Below are 23,033 nucleotides of genomic sequence, written 5' to 3' on the forward strand. Positions count from 1 at the left end.
GTGACATCTAGTGGTCAAGATAAGAAAAGGGCTGCAGCAGCTGAGATATAGAAAGTTAAAAGGGGAAAGGGAAAAAAAAAAAAAAAAAGAGGACAAGCTTACTCCAAATGCGTTAACCCAACCTACTTTCTCCCAGCAAAGTTCTATTAAGACCAGGTCTAGAAAATGGGGAAAAACTACAAATTTCAAGTTGACGAGCCAAACAAAACCCTGAAAACTTCAAAGAAGAACCAGGAAGGGGATCTTCCTGTGATTTGTGCATATCGTTCAATCAAATCACAATTCTACAAAGAACTCTCTTGGACGCTCATGACCTCAATCCTCATCATTCAAGCAACAGAACCGAAGACCATTGGTTGTAACTACACAAATATGGAATGTTTGCTTTAATTGGTTATTATTTATCATTTATAACTGACTTGTTATCTCACCCTCTTACATTACATTTACTGATAAGACTTAGCTGGGAGATAGTGCCCCCTAGTTCACTTCACTGAAAGTATCAAGTACATATACTGTCTAAAAGTACTACATCCTAGGTCCACGCCCCCACGGACCGGAAAATCCACTAATGCAGATTACACTGGAAGGGATTGGCTTGGCTTACCCTATCCCTTCCAGCTGCAAATTTTCTTTGTTTTTTCATTTCTCAATTTGAGAAATCCACAACGTCTCAAAGCTATGGCTAAGAGACTCAAATATCTCATACTCTATCCTATACTAAATCTTTTTCACCCTTCCCAGATACCTACCCAAATTTCAAAGATAAATTATCAATTATTTCATGGTAACTATGGCTAATCTTAACTTTATAACGTTCAATGTTCAAGGCATGAACATCCCCCAAAAAAGATCACAAATACTGAGCTATCTTAACAAACACCAAATAGATATCGCTCTTCTCCAGGAGACTCACTTCAAGAAGACGTACACACCAGTAACAAAAAATTAGGTCTACACCAGATGGTTTAATGCCAATTCCCCAATCAAGAAAAATAAAGGGGTCTCGATTATTATCCATAAAAAGATACCCTTTAACCTCAAAGACGTCATTTATGATCCAGACGGCAGGTTCATCTTCTTGAAATGCCAACTATACAACTCCTTATACACAATCAAAAACATCTACGCCCCAAATACTAACCAGCTGCCCTTCTTTAAGAAAATATTCAACACTCTGAATCTTTTTTCAGAAGGGAATATAATATTATGAGGTGACTTCAATATCCCCCTACACCCTCCATCAGACACCTCAGATGGACATTCAACGATCCCAATTAAAACAGTAAATTTCATTAAAAAATCCCTCACAGAATTACTTCTGGTCGACAGCTGGAGGATCTCACACCCCTCAACCAAAGATTACTCTTATTACTCACAAGTCCATAAGAAATACTCCAGAATAGATTATCTATTCATACCCCATCAACTTCTAAGCAATGTTGAAAAAATACATTATGATATAATATTACTTTCTGATCATGCCCCCCTACTTTTAAACATAAAGCTTTCACAAGGCAGAAGACGCCCACTCAATTGGAAACTCAACAATAGTTTAATAAAAAACAAAACTTCTCAAGACTACATAAGAACGTCCATCCAAAACTACTTTAGAGAAAATTGCTTCAATAACATATGTGACCCTAACAAAGCAGTTCTACGAGGTACTTTAATAGAACTCGGCACTAGAACCAATAAAGAAAGAGAAAAAAACAACAATTTCCCTTCTAGACCAAATAAAAAACTTAGAAGAACAACATAAAACAAATCAAAACCCTTCAATACAGAAGGACTTATTCAAGCTAAGATCTGAGCTCAGAGCTCTTTTAAATCAAAAAAGCGAAAAATACCTTAACTATGCAAGGTTTCGATCCTACCTTTACTCCAACAAAAGTGGACGTAATTTAGCAAACATGATTAAAAAACAAATAAATACAACATATATCACAAAAATTAAAAATATGAATGACAAAGTACATCACAAAACTGAAGACATTGCTAATATTTTCTCTTCATACTACTCCAACTTATACAACCTCACAACAGCACAAGAGTCTCAAGAGGGGAAAACAAAACTCATAAAAACTTTCCTAAAAGACCTGAAATTACCTAAACTCACAACCCAAAAAGCACAAAATCTAATGATCCCAATATCCTCCCAAGAAGTAGAATCACCCATAAACTCAACTCCAGGAGGGAAAAGTCTAGGCCCGGATGGTTTTTCAATTGAGTACTACAAAATTTTTAAAACAGAACTACTTCCACATATGACAAACTATTTTAACTATATAAACAAGAATAACCCATTCAATAAAGGAGCCCTAACAGCTCACATAACTCTAATCCCAAAAGAAGCAAAAGATCCATCCCTTTGCAGAAGCTATAGACCAATTTCGCTGATTAACAATGACGTAAAACTGTATGCCAAAATCATAGCAAAAAGAATGCAAAACATAATACCTGATCTTATAAACCTAGAACAAGTGGGATTTACAAAAGACAGAGAAGCAAAAGATAATGTAATTAAAACACTAAATGCCATTCAATATGCAAAACATAAAAATATTGAAACTGCAATCATCACATCAGATGCAGAAAAAGCTTTCGACCGCGTCAATTGGCTATTTATCGAACAAACTTTAAAAAAATTTGGCTTCCCACCCTTATTCATTGACAAAATCCTGGCACTTTATACCACCCCAACCGCAAAGCTAAAAATAAATAATGAACTCTCCTCTAGTTTTAACAAAAAAAATGGAACCAGACAGGGCTGTCCCCTTTCACCACTTCTATTTATTCTACCAATAGAAACCTTTCTCCAGAAAATAAGACAAAATCCCAAGATCTCAGGCCTGAAATGCAACCAAATAGAATACAAATCCGCGGCATTTGCAGATGACATACTTTTCATTTTAACAAACCCTTCAAATTCAATTAAGGCCCTTACCGCAGATTTCAAGTTATATAGTGAAGTCTCCAAGTTCAAAATACATTTTTCAAAATCCCATTTATTAAACATTAACATTCCCCCCAAAATATGGAAAGATGTATCAGAATCATCCCCTTTCAGTATTAGCAATTCCATCACCCACCTAGGCGTAAGAATTAGCAACTCCCTGTCTCAACTATACGATCTGAATCTCAAGCCACTTTTTCACAAAATAGAAGCCGACATTTCCGCTTGGAGCAGTTTACCAATCTCGTGGTTTGGGAGAACCAATTTAATCAAGATGATCATTCTGCCAAAAATCTTATATCTTCTACAAGTAATCCCTACAGATATCCCACAACATTTCTTCAGCAAATTGAAAAACATGATCTCAAATTTTATATGGCTTAAAAAGAGCCATAGAGTAAAGTACACTATACTGACTGCTACTAAATCTAAAGGAGGTACAGGACTCCCAGATTTTGAACGCTATTGGCTAGCCACACACATAGCCAGACTCATGGAGATGAGGACAAACCCCCCCTAGAAAACTGTGGACTACCTTGGAAATCAGCAACTTAAAAGGAGACCTATCACATTTTCTATGGCCTACCCCTCACAACAGATTCAAATATAAAGACATACTGAACCCTTTTACCAAAGTAACACTTAAGCTTTGGCACAAATTTAATAAAAAACTAGATCTAATTCCGAACATTTGCAGAGCCACCCCCATTTTACATGTAATCCCGCAAAAATGTAGACTCCTAAAAAACAAAATTAGGACATCAAAAAATCTCTGCAACATAAAACTATCAGAGATAATCCATAACCATGAACCATTAACTATACAAGAGCTAAAATCCATCTTTAATCCAATAGATTTAAAAGATAAAGACCTAGCCATCATTAGAGACCTAGCTTCATATTGTTACGGTTGCTGTGGCTCTGGAGACTATGTCCGGATTTCTTGCTACTGCACATGTGCAAGCGCTGGAGACTAAGTCCTATCTGGGAGCCATTGCACATGTGCGGGTGACATCATCGCTGACACGAGGTCACATGTCTCTGACACCTTCTAAGCTGATTGGCCACTGGTCATGTGCTTGTGACACGTGGTCACATGTCTCTGACACCTTCTATGCCGATTGGTCGCTGGTCATGTGCTTGTGACGCTTTGCTCGGTGAAAGGCCAGCGTGACGTCATTGCTGTTATTCTGGCAGCGGATTGGCTCTGGTGTCCTCCATCTTGGATGAGGCACAGAGTCTATATATGACCCTGACGCACGCTGCCCAGGGCTCTGTCCTCTTGGTTCATGCATGAGGGTAGACGCCCTGTGCACGTCCCTCTAGGCACCTCTCTGTCTATGTTAGGTGAGCGCTGCCGGCAGGGTGGCATTCTTATACCTTACAGCTTCGGCTGCAGTCCGTATCCTTACCTCTTAGTGGAGCGGACAGAGGCAGGTGCCTGAGGCACATGGTCTGGCTGGGCCTTGTGATTCTACTCATAGGTGGACTTTGCCGCTAGGGAAACGTTCCTTATACTGCGTCTGGCAGTTGTTCGTATCCTCGCACTCTAGGGGAGCGAACAGAGGTAGGAGCTTTGTGCGGCTTCTGCTGCTGTCCGTCTCTTTTGCACCACTAGAAGAGCGGACCTAGGCAGGTGCCATATCTAGTGGTTCGTGTCCTCGCACACTAGTGGAGCGAACGCAGGTAGGAGCTTTGTGCGGCTTACGCTGCTGTCCGTCTCCTGGCACCACTAGAAGAACGGACCTAGGTAGGTGCCATTTCCCACTCACTGCTTTTGTCTCTGTAATCTTTAACACAGATCATTCCACACACCCTCCAAGTAAGGGAGGAATTGCTTTATTTTCTAATTATATTCCTCAGTGAGTTTAACAGAGCACTCTGCACTTGTGCTATTATTTTTTATAGAGGCACACTTATATACCCCTTATCCTCTGCCATAGTCTGCAGCAGAGTCTTTGCACGGTGGACCCTGACTGTCTGACATTCCTTTAGGTTTTAATATCAGACAGCCCGCCGTAACATTAGGACTGAGCCAAGGGTCTGGCAGTTATGGCAGAATATCAGCAGTTACATCGTTACATACAAGTACTTGAGTCGTGGCTCACGAGTATAGAGGATAAACCTCAGACCATGGTGACATCTGCACATGATCCTCAACTTGCTCTGCCAAACAGATATTCTGGCGATGCCAGATCATGTTGTGGTTTCATTAGTCAGTGTCAGATACATTAGAGGTCAACTCTTCTCGCTTCTCTACGGAGAGGTCCAGAGTAGGCTTTATCATCTCCTTACTTCAGGACAAAACCTTAGAATGGGCGACTCCCTTATGGGAGCGCTCTTATGTGGTTACTCTGAGACATCAAGACTTTCTTGATGCTCTTAAAGCGGTATTCATGGGTCCGCAGGTTACCCATGATGCGGCCCTGAGACTCTTAGATCTATCTCAGGGTTCGTTATCCACTAGTTCTTATGCCATTGCTTTTAGAACTCTGGTGGCAGAACTAGATTGGCCAGAGAAGGTGTTGATTCCTATCTACTGGAGAGGGTTGGCAGGCTATGTCAAGGATGCCCTTGCTACTCGTGAGGTCCCTGCTTCTCTGGAGGACTTGATCACAGTAGCAACGAGGATCGACGTACGCCATAGGGAACGTAGACTCCAGGTCTCCTCCTCACGCCCTAAGCATCGGGCTATTCTAGTTGTTGAGGGTCCACTACCATCTTCCTCAGCGTCTGAAATATCTCCCACTCCTATGGAGTTAGGTCATACGTCCTCCAGACTACGCAAGTCTGGTCCTCCTATATGTTACGTTTGTCGTCAGGCTGGGCACTATGCCAACAAGTGTTCTAGTCGTCAGGGAAACTCCCAGGCCTAGTAACCATTAGAGGGGGGTTACTAGAGACGTCTTCTGCACCCTCTAAGTGTAGTATCCCAGGTCAGCTCTCATTCTCTGAGAATACATGGCCTATTATGGCTTTTGTGGATTCCGGAGCTGACGGGACTTTTGTGTCCTCAGGATTTGTAAAAAGACACAATATTCCCTTTATCATGTTAGAGGCACCTATTCCTGTCCGTGTTGTTAATGGGACTATATTGTCTGACTCCATTACATTGAGGACAGTTCCCTTGCGCCTTTCCCTGCCTCAGGGTCACATAGAGGCGATCTCTTTTCTTGTTTTGCCTGAGGGTATAGACGACGTCCTTCTGGGTCTCCCATGGCTTCGGACTCATGCTCCTCACATTGACTGGGAGTCTGACAGCATTATTAGTTGGGGTTCGAAATGTCAGTCCCGATGTCTTCCCTTACCACCTAAGGTCGTTGCGGTTGCATCAACTGATCTCTCTCCCATACCTACACCCTATTTGGATTTCGCTGACGTGTTCTCCAAACAGGGTGCTGAGGTTCTTCCACCCCATAGGCCGTATGACTACTGTGCCATAGACTTTATCCCAGGTTTGGTTCCACCTAAGGGCAGGGTTTACCCCCTGTCGATACCTGAGTCGGAGGCCATGTCGACCTATATAAGAGAGAGTTTAGAGAAGGGGTTCATTCGTAAGTCTGTCTCTCCCGCGGGAGCTGGGTTTTTCTTTGTTCGGAAGAAAGAGGGTGATTTGCGTCCCTGCATAGATTACAGGGGTCTCAACGCAATCACAATAAAGAACAAATACCCGTTACCTTTAATTTCGGAGCTCTTTGACAGACTGAGGGGAGCTCAGGTTTTTACGAAGTTGGATCTGCGGGGTGCGTATAACTTGGTACGAATTCGAGAGGGTGACGAATGGAAGACCGATTTTAACACCCGAGACGGTCACTATGAATACCTCGTCATGCCTTTTGGTTTATGTAATGCACCCGCAGTATTTCAGGACTTCGTAAACGATGTGTTCAGGGATTTACTGTTATCCTCCGTCGTGGTGTATCTGGACGACATCCTGATTTTTTCTCCTGATCTGGAGACTCATCGTCAGGATGTCGTTCGTGTCATTTCCCGTTTAAGGGAGCACTCTTTGTTTGCTAAACTCGAAAAATGTGTATTCGAGCAGTCATCCTTGCCTTTTTTGGGCTACGTTATCTCACAAGAGGGTCTGACTATGGATCCTGCGAAGCTCTCTGCTGTCCTGGAATGGTCCGAACCTCATTCCTTGAAGGCGGTGCAACGCTTCTTAGGATTCATAAATTATTACAGGCAGTTCATACCCCATTTCTCTACTTTGGTGGCCCCTTTGGTGGCCTTGACTAAGAAAGGTGCTAATCCAAAAGTCTGGTCTACTGAGACATCACAGGCTTTTGAGGCAGTAAAAAGACACTTTTCAACTGATCCCGTTCTTCAAAGACCCGATGAGAATAAGCCCTTCCTCTTGGAGGTTGATGCCTCATCAGTGGGTGCTGGTGCGGTCTTGTATCAAAAGAACGGTGCAGGTAGAAAAAGGCCGTGTTTCTTCTTCGCTAAAACCTTTTCACCGGCAGAGAGAAACTATACCATTGGGGATAGGGAACTGCTCGCCCTGACATTAGCCTTGGAGGAGTGGCATCACTTGCTGGAAGAAGCGAAACATCCTTTCCAGGTTTATACAGACCATAAGAATCTGACGTACTTACAAACCGCTCAGCGTCTGAATCCTTGCCAAGCCCGCTGGTCCTTGTTTTTCTCCCGCTTTCACTTCTCCATCAACTATCTGTCTGAGAGTAAGAATACCAAGGCAGACGCTCTGTCTCGCTCTATGGTTTCTACCCAGGAAGAGATTGACGAACCTCGTCTTATCCTTCCCTCCAGGGTTTTTCATACGCTCTCCCCTGTGACGTTAGACCAAATCCCACCGGGCAAGACCTTTGTGCCGCCTGATCGACAGAATGATATACTGTCGTGGACCCACACCTCAAAGGTGGGTGGGCATTTTGGTATTAGGCGGACACGAGAGTTACTGGAGAGGTGGTATTGGTGGCCACACTTAGCCAGCCACGTCAAGAGATATGTCGGTTCCTGCTACTCGTGTGCTCGCAACCGCCATTACGGCAGAGACCGGCTGGGCTCTTGCATCCTTTGCCAGTGCCAGATAGACCATGGGAGGTGGTAGGCATGGACTTTGTGGGTGATCTTCCGTGTTCACAGGGACATCGATTTGTGTGGGTCATTACGGACCATTTCTCCCGGATGGTTCATCTCGTACCGTTAGCAAGAATCCCATCTTCCAGGGTACTAGCCAAACTATTCCTCAAGCATGTCTTTAGGCTTCACGGGATGCCAGATCGTATCATTTGTGATAGAGGCCCGCAATTTACTTCCCGTTTCTGGTGAGATCTTTGTAGCCTTCTGCAAATTGAGTTGAATCTCTCTTCGGCATACCATCCGGAGACCAATGGTTTGGTTGAACGTACCAATTAATCCATGATTATATACCTTCGACACTTTGTTGCTGAGAACCACGATAACTGGTCCTCCCTCCTCCCCAGGGCAGAATTTGCCCTTAACAATTCGCTGGCTGAGGCCACTGGGCAGACACCATTCGTACTCAATAATGGGCAACACCCTAGGGTACCGGTACCGTTTCCCGCTGCTGCACCTTCTCCTCTTGTGGCCGACTGGGCAACTAATGCCAGAGAGGTTTGGGATCGGACTCAAGAGTCGATCCAAGCAGCTAAGGACCGTATGAAGACGGTGTCTGATTGGTTTCGTCGCCAGGCTCCTGTCTTTTCTCCAGGGGATTTTGTGTGGCTCTCTGCAAAACACGTGAAACTTAGAGTGAGCTCTGTCAAATTTGCTCCTCGCTTCCTGGGTCCTTATGAGGTACTTCGACAGGTAAATCCTGTAGTCTAACAATTGAAGTTATCCGTCCATCTTAGGATCCATGACAAATTCCATGTTTCACTGCTAAAGCCGGCTATTTTACCTCACGCTCGTGAAGTGCACTCTCCTGCCTCTGATTCCTCTCGCTCTAGCTATGAGGTACGAGCCATAGTTGGTTCTAAGATGGTTAGAGGGCACAGGTTCTTCTTGATATATTGGGAGGGCTATGGCCCGGAACATCGCTCTTGGGAGCCTGAGGAGGCTGTCCATGCTCCCGACTTAGTTGCCGATTACCTGCGTCACCGGGAGGGGGGCCCTTGAGGGGGAGGTACTGTTACGGTTGCTGTGGCTCTAGAGACTATGTCCGGATTTCTTGCTACTGCACATGTGCAAGCGCTGGAGACTAAGTCCTATCTGGGAGCCATTGCACATGTGCGGGTGACATCATAGCTGACACGAGGTCACATGTCTCTGACACCTTCTAAGCTGATTGGCCACTGGTCATGTGCTTGTGACACGTGGTCACATGTCTCTGACACCTTCTATGCCGATTGGTCGCTGGTCATGTGCTTGTGACGCTTTGCTCGATGATAGGCCAGCGTGACGTCATTGCTGTCATTCTGGCAGCGGATTGGCTCTGGTGTCCTCCATCTTGGATGAGGCACAGAGTCTATATAAGACCCTGACGCACGCCGCTTGGCGCTCAGTCCTCTTGGTTCATGCATGAGGGTAGACGCCCTGTGCACGTCCCTCTAGGCACCTGTTTATGTTAGTTGAGCGCTGCCGGCAGGGTGGCATTCTTATACCTTACAGCTTCGGCTGCAGTCCGTATCCTTACCTCTTAGTGGAGCGGACATAGGCAGGTGCCTGAGGCACATGGTCCGGCTGGGACTTGTGATTCTACTCGTAGGTGAATGTTGCCTCTAGGGTAACGTTCCTTATACTGCGTCTGGCAGTTGTTCGTATCCTCGCACACTAGTGGGGGCGAACAGAGGTAGGAGCTTTGTGCGGCTTCTGCTGCTGTCCGTCTCTTTTGCAGCACTAGAAGAGCGGACCTAGGCAGGTGCCATATCTAGTGGTTCGTGTCCTCGCACACTAGTGGAGCGAACGCAGGTAGGAGCTTTGTGTGGCTTACGCTGCTGTCCGTCTCTTTTGCACCACTATAAGAGCAGATCTAGGCAGGTGCCATATCTAGTGGTTCGTGTCCTCGCACACTAGTGGAGCGAACGCAGGTAGGAGCTTTGTGCGGCTTACGTTGCTGTCCGTCTCCTGGCACCACTAGAGGAACGGACCTAGGTAGGTGCCATTTCCCACTCACTGCTTTTGTCTCTGTGATCTTTAACAGAGATCATTCCACACACCCTCCAAGTAAGGGAGGAATTGCTTTATTTTCTAATTATATTCCTCTGTGAGTTTAACAGAGCACTCTGCACTTGTGCTATTATTTTTTACAGTGGCACACTTATATACCCCTTATCCTCTGCCATAGTCTGCAGCAGAGTCTTTGCACGGTGGACCCTGACTGTCTGACATTCCTTTAGGTTTTAATATCAGACAGCCCCCCGTAACACATATCACATCCCAGATATTTCCCCTTCAAGAATTTCTACTACATGCTCAAGGGAAGAATAGGCTAATCTCAAAAATATACAAGCTACTATATAACACTTCGGAAAAACCTTCTTACATTAACAGATGGGAAATGGAACTAAACACCACCTTCAACCCTAGTGAAATTCAAATGATCTTCAACAATGCCCACAACCTATCAACCTCATCTAGATATCAAGAACTCAACTATAAAATTATCTCACGGTGGTAAAAACCCCCAGACATTCTCTACAAAATTGACAACTCCTTGTCGCCACACTGCTGGAGATGTAATCAAATGACAGGCACTCCTTCACACATTTGGTATCATTGCCCAAAAATAGCAAAATATTGGGATTCCATTAAAATTCACATAGAAAATGCTCTCAAGATCAAACTCCCTCTCAACCCAAACTTTATTATCCTCAATCTAGATTCACAAAAGGAACACCTAAACAAACTCTCAATAATACCTCATCTCATAAATGCAGCACAACTTCTAATAGCCAGACACTGGAAAGAAGGTAATGCACTGAGCCTAACCGAGTGGTTCAATGAATCAAATCTTATAAGCATACATGAAAAAGCCCGATTGCATTACACTAGGAAAAATGCGAAGCTTTTAGAATCTTGGGACAAATGGGACAGATACCAAAAGCTAACTAAAATCTCTTGACAAATTTGCTCATCCAAAGATAACACATTAGCTCAGAAACCGAGTAGACAGTTAAGCAAAACAAACACGTTGCTCATACACACCTCTGAAAACAAAGCCTTTTCATACTTTCATATATATAAATCCTAGTAACCAGACACCTTCTTAGAAATAGGTGGGAATCTCACCTTTTTCCCCTTCCCCTACCCCCACTACATTCCCAACCCCTTGTCCTCTCTTTACTTTATACCAACCTCACGTCCCCATCTCTCCCTCTTTCCTTTCCTTTTCTCTTTCCTTTCATCTGAAAAATACATGTTTATGCTTATGTTGTTGCTATTTCATTTCTGTAATATTAAGAAACATCTTAAATAAAGAATTTACAAAAAAAAAAAAGATTTATGGTCACGTTTTTCTACACAGCTTTCTTAAGGCCCCACTAGAGCATTTCCATTGGGTTGACGTCCGCAGAAGAATGATCTCTAAAAATAAAATAAAAATTTCATAAAAATAAATTTGCTGATTTGTCCCACTTTCTATATTAGAGTGACTCAAGAAATAATTTATTAAGGTTTCATTACAGCTTAATTTCAGAAACATCTAGACAAGTAATCTGACTTTCATGAGCTGAGAAGAGTATATTATTGATGATGGCATTACTAACTGAAGAATGAAGATTTTTATTGCAGTCTAATGGCTACATGTGACACATACTTTTATGAATTGTGCCACCAATAACAATATTTTTTATTATGTCTTAAGAATAGATATGGAATAAGAATACATTTTAGCGTTATTAATTATAGTTGATATTCCATTTCATTTACACTAGTGAAGTATCATACTAGACACACATAATTGGCCGGTCTATATCATCCATTAGACTGCTGAGTGTACCCATTCTTCACTCACATCATTGGGCCAGCTGCCAGATATCATGGCTACATGTTGCTAGAACAATATGTAGTTTGTATAAGTAAGAAAATGTAGGCTCTGATAAGGAAGGTCTATTAACAAATCTTTCCTGAAAATACTCTTCAGATCAACTTAAATAATAAGCAGCATCTGGTGCCTTTCTTTTCACTGATCACTTGATATTTTTAAAGCAGCTGCCGTTTTAGGAATAGTAATAGTTTGTGCCATTGTTGTCAGCCGCAAGCCATTAGGAGAACTGCTCATTAATATGGTCATGAAATGTAATATTACTTCTCTTCAATTGTTATCGTGCAATCAGAGATGAAGAGTGGTGTATGTGATCTCAGTATAACTGCAACAGAGTTCTCTCTGTATTAACACGGAAATGTTACTGAATTAGATCCATTTAACTGAGCGAATCATTAGGCTGTATGTATCTGGCATCTGGCAGAACCTTCTATGACAGAAGTATCTAAAAAATACATATACCGGTAAATAACATGTGAATATACAATAAGAAAATGCACATCAAACATTTCTGAAATACATACTCTGTATCACTATACTGGATATGTCCACTATACTGCAATTCTTATTATACAAACTCTACAAGAACTAAAAGAGGTGGTCCGAAGGCTGAAGAAATTTTCATCTAAATCCCTATCTATTTATTGTTCCATTAAAAATGTCCTATCCTTCCTTAACTACACTATCTAGCTACTATTGATTTTTTTCTCTATTTCCTGTCTGATGACGCTTCATTTGAGAATCCCAGTGCATGCTGGAATACTCAAACAGAGCGTTATCAAGGAGAAGAGGCTGCAGTCACTGGCCCAGAAAAGATTAGAGCAATTAGTCCAGTATCTAAAATAGATTAAAAAACTAGTTTAATGAAAAAATTAATATCAAACATCTTGCATTTTTGTCATGATTAAGGGCACACTGTTGCTTAAAACGCATTGATGTTAGTCATGCTTTGACATTGCGTCTTTTATATTATTTTTTTTCATTAAAGTAGTTTTTTAATCCATTGCGGATGCTGGACTAATTGCTCTAATCTTTTCTGTTGTTCACCTGGGAGCCGGACCACGCTACCCGCGCACCGCATTTCATTTTACATTCTCTGGTGAGCTGCGTTCTCTATTTGTTGGTTACTCTCTTAGTCTCTGTCTCCTCCCTAAAACAAAGCATCATCAGTGACACTCTGTCATGGTTTGCCTCCCCATCCACATGGCTAGGGGGCGGAGCCTTCTCCCGGGTCTCACTTCCGGAGCCTGGATGCCTTAAAAGCTGACAATTCCAGTGGACCAGCGCCGGCTATAAGCTTAGCGCTGCTTTGCCTGTGATTGCTGTTCCTGTGAGTGATATCCTGATCCGTCTGTTCCTGTGCCCCCATGCCTTTGTCTGGGTTCCGTCCCCTGGTCATCCCTCTAGTCCTCTCTTCCCTTTTCTACCTCCCCACTCAGTTGCTTCCTCTGGTACTGACCTCGGCCTGACCTTGACTCCACTTCTGCTCTTTTCTCCGGTCCTCCTTCTGCCCGTACTGTGCTTGACCCGGCTCACCTGACTATTCCTCGCATGCCCCTCAGCTCTGTTCCCCAGCTGTGCTGTGAGGCAGTGTACGAGAACAGTGTGTATTTACTTCCTGGTTCTCGTTGCTCCGTTTAGTGTCTTCTGCTGCAGAGCTCCGGATCCCCCTGGTGGCAGCTTGACACACTCATTTCAGGGGCTGGTCTGGTCCCTGTGCACTGTCATGCAATGTGCCAGTGTGTTGTTCAGATCAGTAAAGCCAGCAACAAAGCAGCGTGCACAATTTTCAAAGTTCCTGGCGGCATTCAGAGACCAGGGCCACCCCTGCAAGTGATGTCACCAAAAAATTGTAAAAGCCAAAACATTGGCTCGGGGAGCAAAAAACAAGTCCCTATACAACTCAATATCCTGAACACTGAAAAAAAATTACAGCTCTAGAAAAATGGCGACAAAAGCAAACTTTTTTTACAAATTTCTGAATTTTTTTTCATTACTTAAATAAACCAAAAACTATGCACGTTTGGTATTTGCATTCTCATACTAAGGCCAGAGTCACACTTGCAAGAGACTTATGTGAGTCTCGCATCGCATCGCATCACCCGACACGGTCTGCCGCCCTGTGGACAGGAGCGTCCCAGCTACATAGAAATACATGCAACTGACCCGCTCCTGTCAGGAGAGTGTGAGGCTGTGCCAGGTGATGCAATATTAAGCCTGCTTTACACGCTGCAATGTATCTTACAATGTGTCGGCGGAGTCACATCGTAAGTGACACACATCCGGCATTGTAAGGTACATTGCAGTGTGTGACAGGTACATGCAATTGCGATTGAATGTTAAAACGTTCATCGCATACACATCGTACCTTTCTCTAGAATTGCACGTCAAATTGTTCATCGTACCCGGGGTAGAAAACATTGCAGTGTGTGACACCCCGGGAACGATGAACAGATCTTACCTACGTCCTGCGGCTCCCGGCCCACAATGCGGAAGGAAGGAGGTGGGCGGGATGTTTACGTCCCGCTCAGCTCTGCCCCTCCGCTTCTATTGGCCGGCTGCCACGTGACGTCGATGTGACGCCGAATGTCCCTCCCACTCCAGGAAGTGGACGTTCGCCGCCCACATCGAGGTCGTATGGTAGGTAAGTATGTGTGACGGGGGTTACTCGTATGTGCGGCACGTTCAACAAATTGAACGTGCCACACATACGATGGGGGCGTTGAAAATCGCATACAAAATCGTATGCGAAATTGCAACGTGTAAAGCAGGCTTAAGACTCGCACGAGTCTCTTGCAAGTATGACTCCGACTTTACCTACAGAATTGCCCTGTTAGTTTTATAGTTGATTGAATGCATTAAAGAAAAATAAAATAGTTGAGGAATTGCATTTTTTTGCTATTTTGCCACACTTGAAATTTCTCCCCGCTTTGCAGTCCATCACATGATAAAATGGATGGAATCAATAAATACTACAACTCTTCTTGCAAAAAACAAACTTTCACATGGCTATGTCAACAAAAAAATAAAAAAGTCATGGCTCTTGAAACAAGGGGAGGAAAAAATGAAAGAGTAAAAATAAAAAATTGTCAGGTTCTTAAGGGGTTTAGTTCATATTTCTTCTGTGCATATTTATGCCTATTGAAGTTGAAGACAGGGCTGACTTGTGCTTGTTCCTATGTACATACAAAAATGTGCCAGGAGCAAAAAGTGGAAAAAAATAAATCTAAAATTATACTTTACAGTTTACAGTGCATATAAAGTCTAGACAAAACTGTTAAAAGCCAGGTTTTAAAACTTATTTTAGAACTATTTGAGTTAGAACTAATTCATCCTGTGATGTCACTCATAATCTCAACAAACTCAAATTATAATGAGGAGAAAAAAATTACAAAACTAAAGTAATGTGGATGCATAAGTGTGAACACCCTCTTATAATTGGGGATGTGGTTGTGTTTAGAATTAGCCAGTCACATGCAAACACATGCTGAATAGTAGTCAGTGCACAGCCGCCATCATTTTAGACGTCCATGTTTCAGGTAAGTGTGACATCTGTTTTTAGCACGGATGCCACACGTACCCATGTTATTCTATGCTATTACTCACAGAGCCATGTTTTCACATGAACCGTGTGATCCCTCATGGCCCCGCACACTATCTATCTATCTTTAATTTTTCAAGCTCTGCCCATCTTTTACACATTATAAAAACATTAATTTCAGTATCATGCATTTTCTACCACTACTTACATTTAAAGCACGACTCCAGCACTAAAATTAAAATACACACTGGAGTGGAGCTTTAAATTATGCACTGAAGTCCTCCAATTTAAAGGTATAGTAAATAATGTGTATTCAGCATCGGACTGGCTACCGGAGGAATCTCCAGTAATGCCAGGCCTGGATTCAGGTACCTGCATTGCACTCCGGAGCTCTCACCTGAGCTCCGGAGTACAGCCGAGACTGTACCGCGAGCGCCGAGTGATTGATTCCCCAGCGATTGCGGTTCAGTTCATGTCAGCTGCAGACAGGCCGGGGTGATCTCCAGTGCTCTCACCTGAACTCCGGAGATCAGCCTGGCCTGTCTACAGCTGTCATGAACTGAACCGCAGTCACCAGGGAATCAATCACTCGGCGCTCGCGGTACAGTCTCGGCTGCACGCCGGAGCTCAGGTGAGAGCTCCGGAGTTCAGTGCAGGTACCTGAATCCAGGCCTGACCTTACTGGAGATTCCTCCGGTAGCCAGCCCGACGCTGCGTGTATTCATTGTTACTTATGTCTTAGTTCTTGCAGTGTGATACCGCATCGTATGTATTTGTTTGCTTTTGCACTTCAGCTATAGTTGTCTGCACCTGTGCATTTAATTCATGGTGTATGGGTATGCTGGCCTTCACTGTTTACTTATGTAATCACTATATGATTTCATACTACTTACTGGATTCCATACCTCAGATATCTACAGTTCTGAGTTTATAGAGAGGCATAATATGGTTGTGCATACAAGTCTTTTTATAATCTTGATTTCTGTACAAGTGCATTTTTAAACTTCATTGAGGTAAAAGATTTTTTCCCATAGTAGTCAATATTGAACATAGTATGTGTAGTGAAATACTCTATAAAAAGAAAAAAAGCAGCGACATTAATTTCTATTCCTATCAGGGTGTGAGATTGTTAGTTCTACAGGGCAGAATAGAGATACTGCACAATTGTAGTATTGTGAAGCTGTGTGAGCACATGCAGTAACCACTTGGATTACTGAATGATTGTTGTGCACATGGATCAAACTTATCTGCACGTGTATATCTGCAAGTAGGAACAACATAAGTAATAAGCCTGAAGCATAACAGCATGGACACAACCTCATTATTGCTCCATTTTTTGTATTTGGGTGCATGAGTCCTATAACTCTGCACAATTCGATTTTCATACAAACTCAAGTTTTAAAACATTTTTCCATACAGAGGTATTCTTCCTTAGAAATGACGCTGTTATGAAGGAACATCTCTGTGTATACAGGGACTCAATTGTATTGCCTTTCAGTCTCCTTGCACATGAGGTGGTAAGATGGTTGTAACTGGACTGGTGATATTTACCCTATTACAGATGACCAACCTGTTCATAGCGGCCAAGATGGCCTTTTATTAAAGTACTTATTCATCTATTTGGGAGAAATGTTGTTTTCTGTTACATAGCAGGCTTATTGTTTGAGGGAAGAGTATTATTTCCTAGGCCTAGTTTTTCCCTATGTAACTACCCTTTGTTACTTATAAGGTGCTTATAATTAGCCCAATTAAGTGTTGATAAATTATATGCCCCTGTTTAAAACATACATCATTCTATTAGAACTTTACGAAAATCCCCCATACTCCATCTTATTTTGTTAATGTGCACTTATGAATAGATACATACTATCCAACCACATACAGTATGAATCAGAGACTGGCCTGGGCAGATATGTTTTTCTATTAAATACTTTGAAATTTCAGAGAAAATACAGTTAGTAGATAAGAGACTGTAGCTGGAGACCAGACTAGTCTACCACCGCCCCTGGCCGGCTTTTCCCAACACATCCCCAGGTGATTGACAGGGTTCTCGCTATGGGAGTGACCTGTCAATTATCTCTAGCAGCCATGGGAAATGCCAGACTAGTCAGACCTAGACCTCAGATAACAATCCCCAACTATTTCTTCTTACTAGATTTTCTCTGAAATGCTGGAGTGCTCTATAGTGATATATACTCTGATTAATCTGCCTGAGGTTTAGGCAAGATTAATTTATTGACAAGCTCCCTTTACCGTGGCCTCTCATTTCTACTTCATATATGTTTAATTTTATATTTGTCTTGATCATAGCCTGCATTTAATAAAGTTTGGTTGTATTTTTGCATGTATGGCCTTGCATGATTTTGTAAAATTACATTTACACTGGAGATCAAAATTAGAGAACAATGTCTGATCACTTGCTTTTTTCAGAAATAGTCTAATCTACATTTGTAAACATTTGAAGGTTGTTTTGTAAGTGGTACACCATACCACTAGAACAGTGTTTTACAAAAGATCCAAAGTTTATCAACATAAAGCCTTTATTTTGCCCAAAACATGATGATTGTAATTAAAGAACAACAATGACTGTAGCATAGAGAAAGATTATAACTAAATTTTATGAAGGTAATAACAGTCATGAATCAGTAGGAAGTGTACAGGGCTTTGCTTTGAATAACTTCAGCACATCTGTGTCTACAGGACATCACTAGTCTCTCACACTGCTCAGGTCCTTCTTACAGTCTCTTCCACAGTTCTTTGACTGATGTGGGTTTATTGGCCATAACTTTGACACTAAGGATTTTCCGGAGGTTTTCTATTGGGTTTAGATCAGGACTCTGGGCTGGTCATTTCATTGTTTCAATGTTTAGTGTTTCAATGAACTGCTTTACCCGTTTTGCCATGTGACAGGGGGCATTGTCCTGCATGAAAATTGCTGGCTGATTGAGTGATGAATGCAGGTAAGGAACCACATGCTGTTGAGTGAGGTGAGTCTAGCCTTTTGATTCTTTCTGCTAATGAGAGATTTGGTCATTGCAGAGTGGGCTTTCAGTCCAAATGCTCTTAAACATTATGATACTGTATGACGAGATGGCTCGTTACCCTGTTCAGTGCTGTACTGGCGAGCAATTCCAGCTGCAGTGTTGAAATGATTATCCATAGAGAGTTTCCGCATTATCCTGTCCTCTCTTGCATTTGTTTTTCAAGGGCGACCAGCCTTCTTGGGGGACTTGAAAGACTTTGTGATGTTGTAAAGATGCAATATTCTCAAAATCACAGACTTAAAATTACCAACTGCTCTTGCTATGGCTGATAGGGTCACTCGTTTGACCTTCATCTGGACAACCTGCTGCCGGAGTGTTTCAATCACTTTGGAACAGTACACCATTTTTGCAAAGTCAGTGGAAACTGGAAAGTTAAACTGCCAGTTAAATAGGGTTTGTCAGTTTATTAAGGACATTAGCACAGATGCCAGGTTAATAGCACCAATAACATGCAGGTATCTGAAAGTGTTCTCTAATTTTGCTTGGTGTTCTTTTTGATTTATCCCATTTATATTTTTATTATGTGCTTTACAATAAATTCAATTTATGAAATAAGCTTAAAATGCTGGTAATTTACTCATGTTAGGAGATATTCACATAGGACTACACAATGACCGCAACATTTAGGAAATTGTATGCTGTTCTCTAATTTTGATCTCCATTGTAGAACCAACTGTTGTAAACATACAAAATTATTTAGTCAGCTATAGCTAAAATTTTGCATGTGGGATCTCATACCCCAGTATGGTGGATAAATTCTGACAGTAATTCTAATTTTGAAATTGTCCTACACTTGATCTTCTTTTTGGATGTATCAAAAACATACAAGTAATTGTAGCAATAGCTGTATGAGCAAGTAGTATGACCTAAAAAAGAGTTATGAATACTCACATTGTCAAGAGGTCTTACACAGTTAAAAAGGCTAATTTACACAGTTTTCTGCTGATCTTTGACCCTTTTTGTGACACAAGCAATGAAGGATATTACAAGCTGAAAGCAGCCATCTGCAGATGTTGATGTGTCAAGATGGATTATTTGATCATTGTTGGGCACTATAGTTGAAAAGCCGTTTATGCCAAATGCTAATGGAACCCAGACAAGTCTTTAGATCATGGTAAGGATTGATTATTGATTTGTTGTTTTTAACATCACACATGTAGAACTGGTGGAGGAAGGTTGAACTAGATGGGCTTAGGTCTTTTTTCAACCTAAGTAACTATGTAAGTAACTATGAAACTTCACAGTATGACTATCCATTCTTTCATAACAATGTGTCCTGAAATCGCAAGTGTATTGCAAACTTTAGATTGGTTAGATTTATATGAAGACTAATCTATGATGATGATCTCATGGAGCTGGATGTCGACTGTGAGGATATATTGCAGGGCTTGTATACAAAGTGATCCATCTACCTCACTTGTTAATGTTAGTGTTGCATAGTTATATGAAAAGCAGCATACCGTGCCGGCAATACAACAAATTCCCCATTTTTCCTTCCTTGTTGTAGCACAGTTATTAATGAGCAAAACCACAAAAGGGTTTACTCCATCCTTGCAACAATATCATTTTTGGGCTCAATAACCATAAATTCTGTAGGTGGAACTGTGCGAAGAGTAACCACCTTAAATATACTTTCTATTATTGTGATAAGTTTGAAATGTCCAAAAATTCAGAAGGCATGAATACCTTTTAAAGGCACTGTATGTGTCTAATACTCATGTGTGTCTACAATGTGGTGCATGAAGATGCCTGCATATGCTAAAGGCAAACAGAAGCATCTATAAAAAAAATGGGCAACCATTGCAAATGAAGTCCACTAAAAAATGTTTTATTGATATTATATATTATTAAGACAAGAGATTAAAAATGACTCACATGATGAACAATTGCATCACCAGATGGAAGAACTAAAACATGATTTTTATATATCTATAATATCTATATATAATCACGGCAGGAAGTGTTGTAATCCTTGAAATTGTTCCAGAGAATGAAGTATTTCTCCAAGAAAACTATTGCAATTACATGTTTTGCTATACACATATTTATTTCCTCTGTGTGTATTACAGCAGCACAAAAAAATGAGAAAAAAGGCAAATTGGACATAATTTCACATAAAACTCCAAAAATTGTTAGCATCCTTATGCAAAGAACAGTCCAGCTCACCTGTAATAATTCATTGGAGACCAGCAGTTTTGACTGTGCACCGACCAGAAAGGAGAAAGACAACTTTAGAACAGATAAGGAGGTAAATTGTGGTATAGTCCAGCAAACAGGTCCAAGGAATTTTTTTTAAAAGCAAAAATTTATTTCATCATAGATAAAATTCCATCATGTCAGGCACAAAACATAGAGCAGGAGGACGCATTTCAGATTTCCCATCCTTATTCCGTCTCCAATCCAAAACGTATTCTCCTGCTCTGTTTTTTGCCTGACATGATGGAATTTTATATATGATGAAATAAATTTTTGCTTTTTAAAAAAATGTCTTGGACCTGTTTGCTGGACTATACCACAATTTACCTCCTTATCCTTAACTTCATCACTTTTTTATAATCATCAACAAAATTCTTTAACTTCTCAACTGGAATTTTGGGCCACTCTTCTTTGGCAAACTGCTCCCGGTCTCTCTTATTTGGAGGGTGCCTTCTCCCAACAGCAGGTTTAAGATCTAACTTACCAAAAGTACATAAATTCAGAAAAAAAAATAAAAAACACTCACCAGAAAAAAAGCCACCAGCCAACACAGGTCAAAATGGCAAATGCACTCGCAGGATGGAGGTAACACAGGTGCAGAATACCGATGAGACAACCACTCACAGCCTACCAACTGATGGAGGGGGTGGTTGCTTGTATTAAATATGCACATTAATGAGGTTTAAGATAAGGCACCAGTCACACAGGTACATGCAATGCACAGTGACTAGCTTACAGTCTATTGATGATGCTCATACTATTAGATCAGTCAGAATGCCCAGCACCATATAAGTGCATTGACACACAGGACAGACATCCCAAGGGGCCGGCTGCATCCTGCTGAACATTGTGCAATTGAAAATGGTATAAAATGATAATAAATGTCAGGTACTGGTCCATATTTTGGCCAAAATACATAAGCTTGTAACCTAAACGTCCAGGGTCCCCCCACTTATATGGTGCTGGGCATCTCTCCTGATCTAATAGTATGGGCGACATATCCTCACCTTTACCATAAGGGGCCGGCTGCATCCTGCGAGTGCATCTGCCATTTTGACCTGTGTTGGCCGGTGGCTTTTTTTCTGGTGAGTTTTGTTTTTGAGTTTTTTCCAATTTTAAGATCTCTCTACTGTTGCTCAATGGATTTAGTTCCGATTTGTTTCTATCCATTTCTGAGTGCTTCTTGAAGTTTGTTTGGGTTCACGGTCCTTCTGGAAAACCTGAGACCTAGGATGCAAACCCATCTTTCTGACACTGGGCACTACATTGCCACCTAAAATCCTTTGGTAACTTTCAAATTTCATGATGCCTTGCACACTGTCAAGGCACTTAGTGTCAAAGGCAGCAAAACAACCCCCCAAAACATTCTATTTGACTGTAAGTACTCTATATATTTCTTTGTAGGCTTCATTCCTTTTTTGGTAAACAATAGAAAGAGGTGCTTTATCTAAAAGCTCTGTCTTTGTCTCATTAGTCAACAAGATGCCTTCCCAGAAGGATTTTGGCTTACTGACATACTGTACATTTTGGAAAACTGCAGTCTAGTTTTTTTATGTCTCTATGTCAGCAGTGAAATCTCTAGTTATAGTGTTTCATTTAATTCAAATGTTGATGGATAGTTTACACTGACACTTATACATCCTAAGCCTGCAGGATAGCTTTAATTTCTTTGCAACGTAATTGGGGCTGCTTATCCACCATCTGGACTATCTTGTGTTGCAACCTTTCATCAATAAATTTTTCTGTGCTGTCTATGTTCAGGGAGATAAGCTACACTGACATGGGTTGTAAACTTCTTGATTATGTTGTGCACTGTGGACAAAGGTACATCAGGATCTCTGGAGATGGACTTGTAATTTTGAGATGGCTGATGTTTTTTAACAATTTAGGTTCTCAGCTCCTCAAAAAGTTCTCTTCTCCTCTTTCTGTTCTTCATGCTTATTGTGGCACACACAGACACCCAATGCAAAGGTTGAGTTAACTTCTCCACTTTTTCTGTTTTCAGGTGTGATTTTCATATTGCCCACACTTGTTAATTGCCACAGGTGAGTTTGAACAAGCATCACATGCTTGAAACCTAGTTGTTTACCCACAATATTGAAAAGTTTCAACAATTTTGATCGACCCATTTTGGGTTTTTTTTGTTAAATTATGTCCAATTTGCCTTTTTTTCTGTTTTCTTTTTATGTTATTCCAACACAGAAAGAAAATAAACAGGTGTATAACAAATCATGTAATTGCCATAATTTTCTGTGATAAATACTTCTTTTTCTGGAGTAATTTCAAGGGTGTCAACACTTTTTTCCATAAATATATATAAAT

The sequence above is a fragment of the Anomaloglossus baeobatrachus genome, chromosome 3 (genome assembly GCF_048569485.1).
Source record: "Anomaloglossus baeobatrachus isolate aAnoBae1 chromosome 3, aAnoBae1.hap1, whole genome shotgun sequence".
Classification (NCBI taxonomy): domain Eukaryota; kingdom Metazoa; phylum Chordata; class Amphibia; order Anura; family Aromobatidae; genus Anomaloglossus; species Anomaloglossus baeobatrachus.